Source organism: Psammomys obesus, unplaced genomic scaffold (genome assembly GCF_907164565.1).
Source record: "Psammomys obesus unplaced genomic scaffold, mPsaObe1.curated_primary_1811, whole genome shotgun sequence".
NCBI lineage: Eukaryota > Metazoa > Chordata > Mammalia > Rodentia > Muridae > Psammomys > Psammomys obesus.
Window position 1 is genome coordinate 1,439,093 of NW_026592439.1, and position 7,704 is coordinate 1,446,796.

Below are 7,704 nucleotides of genomic sequence, written 5' to 3' on the forward strand. Positions count from 1 at the left end.
CCCTCCCTCCCTCCCTCCCTCCCTCCCTCCCTCCCTCCCTCCTTCTCTGTCCTCATGGCTGCTTGGGCCCTAACTCTCTTCTGCTTCCCTTCTCCCAAATAAACTCTTTCATATAAGATCAGTTGTGTGCATGGCATCATTTTAATATAAATACTAATGGTATCACCTTTGGAAAGCTGCAGAGAGTGTTTGGATTCAGTCTCAGCCTCCTTGAGTGATAGAGTAATACTGAAACCACGAGCCATCCAACCTCCATCTCTCCAGTAGTCTGATGAAGTCCTTCCTTGCTACAGTCTGGCCCTAGAACATTCTCCCAAAAACTGTGTATCAAAGGTTTGGTCTTGGTCTGTTTTAGAGGCTGGGCTTAAGTGAGAGGCTATAGTCATAGAGGATGTGTCCTCAAAGGGGCTTATGGGATCTGGGCTCTTCCTGTCTCTCTTTGCTTCCCAGCAGCCATGAAGTACTATTATGCGCTTTTTGCTGCTGAATCAATAGGCTGAGAAACGGATTCAGCTACTTTGGGAATAGGCCTGGCAGGATTCACTAGAAGTGAAACCTGGATACCTGGCAAGGCAGCATCTTCCTGGGAATGCACGCATACAGGTGTCAGAAGACATGCAAGTCTTTATTTGTAATAGGTAAAAACTGAAAGGACTCAACGGTCCCTCCCAGAGATCTCCACCATCTCTGAGGACAGAACACACGACTTTGAGATGAAAGACAGAGGAATCTGGTAAAATAGCAGGAGGTATTTTCTGACAGTAAGGCTTTCCGAGAAAGTCTAAATGAGAACTTTTATGAGGTTGGAAAAAAAAAAATCCATGTGCTTATTGCTGAAGGCAAGAACAGAGAGAATTTCCTGTGTTCTTGCCAAAGATTCTCTGACTCAGTGGAAATGGGAAACCCATCTGACACAGCTTGGCAGTGTTCTGGTGGCCAGACGGCTTTAGCAGTCAAGTAGCAAGGAGAGAAGACAGAGCACAGCCCACTCACCTAGAGAGCTTAGCACCTGTGTTTTCCTTACTCATTCTTTGCCTGCAGACTCCTCATTTTTCTTCAGCTTTGCTTAGCAATGTTGGTCCAGCGGGTGGGGCAGGTCAGTACAGGGGGAGGAGACAGGGTGATGGGTAACCACAATGGCCTCACACACAAAGCATCTGTGATGTTGGGAGCACAGAGTGGTCAAAGCATCTCCCTGGCTTTATCTACTGTCATTGTATCCCAGCGGTCGTTCATGTGCAGTGAATCCCAGCTTGCGTCCCTCCCTCTCTTCTCCCCCCCCCCCCCCACAGAGGACATGATGCTGATGTGAATGAGTTGGCTCTCTGAGCTCTGCTGGCTGCCCAGCCTTTCCTTGCAGATGGAGGTGACTCTATAGAGTAGTTGTGAGGTTAGAAATCTGCCCGGGTGACAGAGCTTCTAGGACCCAGGCTACACCGAATGGAGACTACTCTGGGTTAGCAAAAGTCGCCAAACTCATCACACTGTTTTTACATTGCAACAAGTCCACCCGAAAACCATGGAATTGAGTTTCAAAGAGAAAACTGCAAAGGCTTTGAGTAGGCTATGATTTTGTGTTGGGCTGCATTCAGGTTAGCTGCAGCTGCAGGGGATTGGACAGAAAGATGGGAGGATTTTTTTCCAAAAGAGGATGGAAGCCCAGGTACCTAATTGTGTAGGTCACTGTCAGGACAATAGCTGTGAGGACCAATGGTTGTTGGGGACAGGGAAAAGTCAGTTTAATTCGCAGAAAGTCAGAGGGGGACTTGGGAGAATGGTCACTAGGGACAGCTCTGGGTGTGGGGGCGGCAGGCTGAGTGAGGAGTCAATCAGCCACCCAGGTTTGAGTTCTTGCTTTGATTCTTACTCTGCTGAGAGACCTTGGCTAAGTTTTACAACCGTTTGGGTCGCTGGGTCCTCACCTCTGAGGTGAATAAGCAATTATACTTCACCCTAAGAGTATAAGGAAGGTTACCTGTGAGAAAAACATGAGGTGATCAGACAGTGCTGTCTCAAGGAGCATGCTGAAAATGCTTCCCATGGTAGCTTTTGGTTGTACCGTAGCTATCAAATATTTGAAACTGGCTGGCAAGGCTCAGGAACTCCGACTGTATTTTACCTTTGTTTTAGTAAATTTAATGTTTAACGTTACATGTGGCTGCTGGCTGCCTTCTCGATTACCGCAGGATTAGAGGCATGCCACAGAAGGAGGAAGTACTTGGAGGAGGCTAGCATTGTTAGAAGGAGGGGTGGAAGAGTGAGCCAGGCAGCCTGGCACAGCTAGACTTCCTCCCAAATGTCACTTCTTGGGAGGACCAAAAGATGAAGCAACCTGAGTGGATGAACCCAGCTGTTCAGCTAGTGACTGGGACCACATGGTTTGCTGAAAGCAGAGGTCCAAGAAAGACCCCAGAACACTTCTGAGTTAGGTTCTAAAGACAGGACAAATTGGAGATGGGTATTAAATGCTTAAAATGAAGGGTATGAGTGGAAAGATGAAGAATGAGGTAAGATTGGAACTAAAGTCTGGGCCTGGACTGCAAGGGCAGGAATCACCAGGGGGCATCTGGCCAACTCCCGCCATTCCCTCCCCCTGTCTCCTTCCTTCCCTCCAGGGACGGCTAGGTAGAATCTGGAAGGGCCAATGGGAAGCTGTGTTTGAGTCAGGTCTGCAGCGACTCCTTGTGGCTGCATGGGCAACAGTTGCTTTAAGAAAGATTTTTTTTTAATACCCAAATGTCATTTCTCTCTCCACCTACTCACTTACTTCCCCACCCTTCCTTCCACCTGTGTTTTCAAAAATCCTGACAGCCAACAAGCTTTCTCAAAGATCTTCTCTATTTCAAGTCCATCTCTGTCTCCTTGAGCTCAGAAAAAGACAGGCATACATTAGAATACGGTTTTTCTGCTTCTTAAGGCATTTCCCTCACGGTTCTGTTTATCACGTGATATCGAATTTGTTTTATCCTCCTCTGCTATTTCACATTCAGGCTCTTCAAATGTGGACTCCCATTCATCTTTGTTTCTCTAGGTCCTAGCACAGCATGTGAGCCTCAAGGTACGTCAAAGTATGTAGTACCTATGAGTCCTGAAGACAGAAAAATACATATTAAAAAGTCTTGGTTAATCCTGCTCAGATGTATCCCACAGACTCAGTCTCCACGAGGATTTCCTAGTAAGGAGAGCAGGGGCTGTCTCTGGTATGAACTCAGGGGCTGGCAATCTGATCACCTCACCCCCTGTGGGGAGGTGCAGGCTTGCCAGACCACAGAGGAAGACAATGCAGCCAGTCCTGATGAGACCTGGTAGGCTAGGGTCAGATAGAAGGGGAGGAGGACCTACCCTATCAGTGGACTAGGGGAGGGGCATGGGGGAGAAGAGGGAGGGAGGGTAGGATTGGGAGGAGACAGCTGGGATACAAAGTGAATAAATGGTAACAAATAATAACAATTAAAGAAAAGAATTAAAAGAAAGTCTTGTTTAAGCTGCTTGGTGGGTAGAGTGCCTGAGACAGTGGCCTAACCTTATTGGAGGTCAGATTTAAAATTTATGTCATGGTAATAATGACACCCAATTTTCAGTACTGTGCAGAGAACCACACTTCACATACAGAGTATCTTGTGTTTTCACCGTCCCCTCCTGGCCCACCTCCTGCAACTGGATTCTTGTATGCCTTCTTAGGAGGTTTAGTCTGCTATGGATATTCTACCACCTACTTCCCGTGAATTCGGTTATGTCATACCAACTTGGTCTTTTCACTAGATGCTTCTGGAAGATGCTTATGTTTTCTTTACCTTAAAGCACCCCAAAGCCGTCGGCCCTTTGCTGTTACACTTGTGACATTGCATTCATAGTCATTCTGCGTCCGGATGCCACAAGTGGTTATAGGTGTTGTAAGATACTGATCTTCTCAGTCTTCAGAGCATTTAGGTAAGGCCGGGTTTCTGTCTGGGATCAGTGATTAAACGCTACATTTAAATAGAATCTTGGGGCTGGAGAGCTGGCTCAGTGGTTACGAGCACTGGCTTGCTCTTCCAGAGGACCTTGGTTCTATTCCCAGCACCTACATGGCAGTTCCCAACTGTTTGTCACTTCAGTTCCAGAGGCTCTAATGCTCTTTTCTGGCCTCTATGGGTACTGCATGCGTGTGGTGCAGAGATGTGCATGCAGGCAAAACACCCACACAAATAAAATAAAAACGGGGGGAAAAAAACCTTAAAAAGTAGTCTATGTACCACAGAGCAAAACTGTGTGGGAAACCCTTAGGTGTGTTTGCTGCTTTCCCACTCAAATCAGTGCAGCCTGCCTCTCTCCCATCACGTCTCTAGTGCATCCAGGAAGCAGGCGTGATCTCTGGCTATTTGAGAGAACGTCAACATTGTTCCTGTTGATTATTGCCTCTTTCTTTAAAACCAAGACACCGTCTCTCCCCTCCCTTTTCTCCCATCTCTGTATGGAACTTTCCCATCATCCCCTGCAGGCACAGTCTCTGTAGAAGTTTTGAAGGAGCTGTGCAGACTACGGTTGCAGGCCCATTTTCCTTCCAGTCTGTTCTTTAAGCATTCACACCCATGCCACGGGCTAAATTTCTGTCTGTGATTCAGTGAACCCCTAGTGTGTCTTCCTGGCCCAAGGACACCAGTTCCAAGTGTCCAGCTGCTTCTGTAGGGTGTACGTGCAGGCGTTTGACTCAACCTATTGAGATGGACTCCTCCTTTCCTGTGCTGGTTGGTCTTCACCATCAACTGGACTGTATTTAGAATCACCATGGAAATACATCTCTGGGAATGTTCCCTGAAACTGAAGAAGGAAGACCCGCACTGGAAGCTGGCAGCACCATCCCAGGATCCAGACTGAGGGTGTGAGTGGGATCACGAGCATGAATCTACATATGTCCTGATGGTCTGCAAGTGTGCCCAGCTGTCTCTGCCCCCACAGCCATGATTTATATCCCTGCCAAGATGGGCTGCATCCTCAAACTATGAGCCCAAGCAAACTCTCCCTTCCTTTAGTTGCTTTTTGTGATGTATGCTGTCACAACAACGAGAAGAGGAACATGCCTTCCAAGCTGGTCCTCTCCTGGTGTTTTCTGCATGGGCAAACAGGGCCGCTTATCCCAATGTTCAAGTCAGGAATCGAGTGTCATGATTTTGGCTATAATCAAAGTGCAAACTATCCAGCAAATATGCTATCACTAACACCCTGCAGTATAATCTAGTAAATCCCCATTTTATTTTGTTCTGTTCCTCTAAAGAACCCTGTTCAGTACAGACCTCTTCCTGTCCTGAGCACTGCCTGCGTCAGATGCCCGTACATCCTGGTCACCTTCATCTGGTGTTACAACTGCCTCTTGCCTATTTCTCCCTGAGGGATGCTTGTTTCTGGAGGACAAGGACCAGGTTTTTCCTGTTCTTCTGCTGCACTTTGATGTCTGGAAGCATATGCATTCAACAAACAAAACAAAACAAAACAAAACAAAACAAAACAAAACAGGTCGAGACTGGGTACCATAGAGTCCCCCTCCACTCCCCTTTGTGCTCTTCCTTCTGCAGAGAAGCAGCGTGAATGGCTGCTAAATTGTCAGGGGTTGAGGGGACGAGACTGCTGTCACTAAAGATGGGTGGTTGGCTCTGAGTGGACCCAGCGTCCACATGCTTTCCTTGGTAGAAGCTGGAGACCACCTGCTTAGAGCAACTTCTACCGCTGTTCCTTTGACTCACAACTTCATGCTCCATCTCTAGTTCCTCACTCTTCATTTATGCACCCTGTAACCCCCTCCTCACACGTACCTCCATAGGTAGCATGTTAAACACTGCCTGGGTGCTTCAGATAGGGCACCTGTCACTGAGGACACGTGGTACTAAGAGCAGCGTTAATAATTTGGGAATGGCTTCATGGAAGGGGCTGGAAACTGCTGGAGGCTTATTCTTCTCTGGAGATTGAAGAAGAAAAGCATATATAATTAAAGTGATAAATTGGATTTTTTTGGCTTCTCTGTTTACCACTGTCAAACATAATCTATTTCATGCATTTATACAGAATGCATAAAATAGGTCAGAATTAATTTTCTTCAGTTTGCTTATTTTCCCCTCCAGTTCCCTGGGCAGATACACAACCTAGATAGAGAGGGGAAGACTATAAGACTTGTGTATTCAGAGGAGATGGTGGTGGAAGATTTAGTGTACTGAACCCTGGGAGCTGGTGACACCCATGAGCAAGCAAACAATAATGAGAGGTAATGAGCGTCTGGGGAACAGCTTGGGACCTGGATCAGACGGAAGAGAGTTAGCCTCAGCGTCCCAGCTCAGTCTAGTCAATTGTGGGGCTCAGACTCTAGTCTCTTTCCTTCTTTTCTGCAGTCTCTTCTGCATTCACCGTTCCCTTCACTGTCTCTCTACTGTGTTCTTTTCTTCTGCAGTTAGATGAGAATAAACATCCCCAATAATAACCTCCTTTATGTCCTTGTTCCCCCCCCCCCCGTACTCACCTCATTGTTCTCTATTCCTCAGAGCCAAGCTTCTCAAAAGACCCACCCATGCACAAATCTGCAGTCCCCTCACTTGTCAACCACGGGCCATCTGGCCTCAGCCCCTGCAGAGCCCCCTCTGCCGAACTGCTTTTGTCTAAGCCACAAAGACTCCTGTACTGCCAGCCCGAGAAGGGGGTTTGTGTGAATCTTTGCCTGTGCTCTGTTTATTTGGTTGTGCAGCAGCATTATCAACAGTTGAACGCGGCTTCCAGCTTGAAACAGGTCCCTGCCTCGGCATCTCCCATGCCCTGCCACACCCCCACCTATTCGACCTAGTTAAGTCTATTTGCTGGGTTCTCTCTCTCTCTTACGACTAAATGGAGGGGTGCTTGGAGTTTGGTTTCAGCCTTCTTTTTTATTTATACCGTCTGCCTAATAGCATGGCTCTGAAAAATAAACCAACGACACCTAAATTTATACCTCTTGACCCGACTCAACTTTTCCCATGGACTTCTGAGCTAAGCACACAATTGCCAGCTCTGCCCCTCCACTTGTGAGGCTGGCAAACAATGAAATGAAATTCTTCCTCCTTCTCCCTTTGCTGGGAACCACCCACAGATCCACCCTCTTTAGGGCCCCTCTTCAACTCCCATCACTTTCCTCATCTCAGTACCCCACGCCCCACCCTGCTGCTTTAATAAAATCTCAGACATGCTTCACATCAAATCTCTGGCTAAATTCCATGTATTCCTCTTCAAAATACATCACAGATACATTTCAAGGCACCACGAGTGGAGTTCCAGTCCTTCGCACACATGACTATACAGACCTACTTCCCCCACAACCTCCCCCCTTGTCCCTCCCTGTTACCCCCTACTCTCCTGTGTCCCACCGCATTGTTACTCTCTACTCCTAGTCCCCCCACTTTAAACACAGACGAGTGACCCACTCGAGCATGGCGAGTCCAGGAAAAGGGCTCTTCTGCTTAAAGCCCCAAGATCTCCCCGTTACACTTCCGAATAATGCCCACAGTACAATGTCCTGCATCATTGCTTTCCTTCTCCCCCAAGGCCACACCCCTCGCTCTACGTGTCTTGTCCCTCAGCAGCATTAAGCCAAGGGACATTGAACACTTCCTCTAGCTTTTCTTTGCACAGATCTCCCCCACCCCATCTACCATCTCTTACTACACACACACACACACACACACACACACACACACACACACACACACA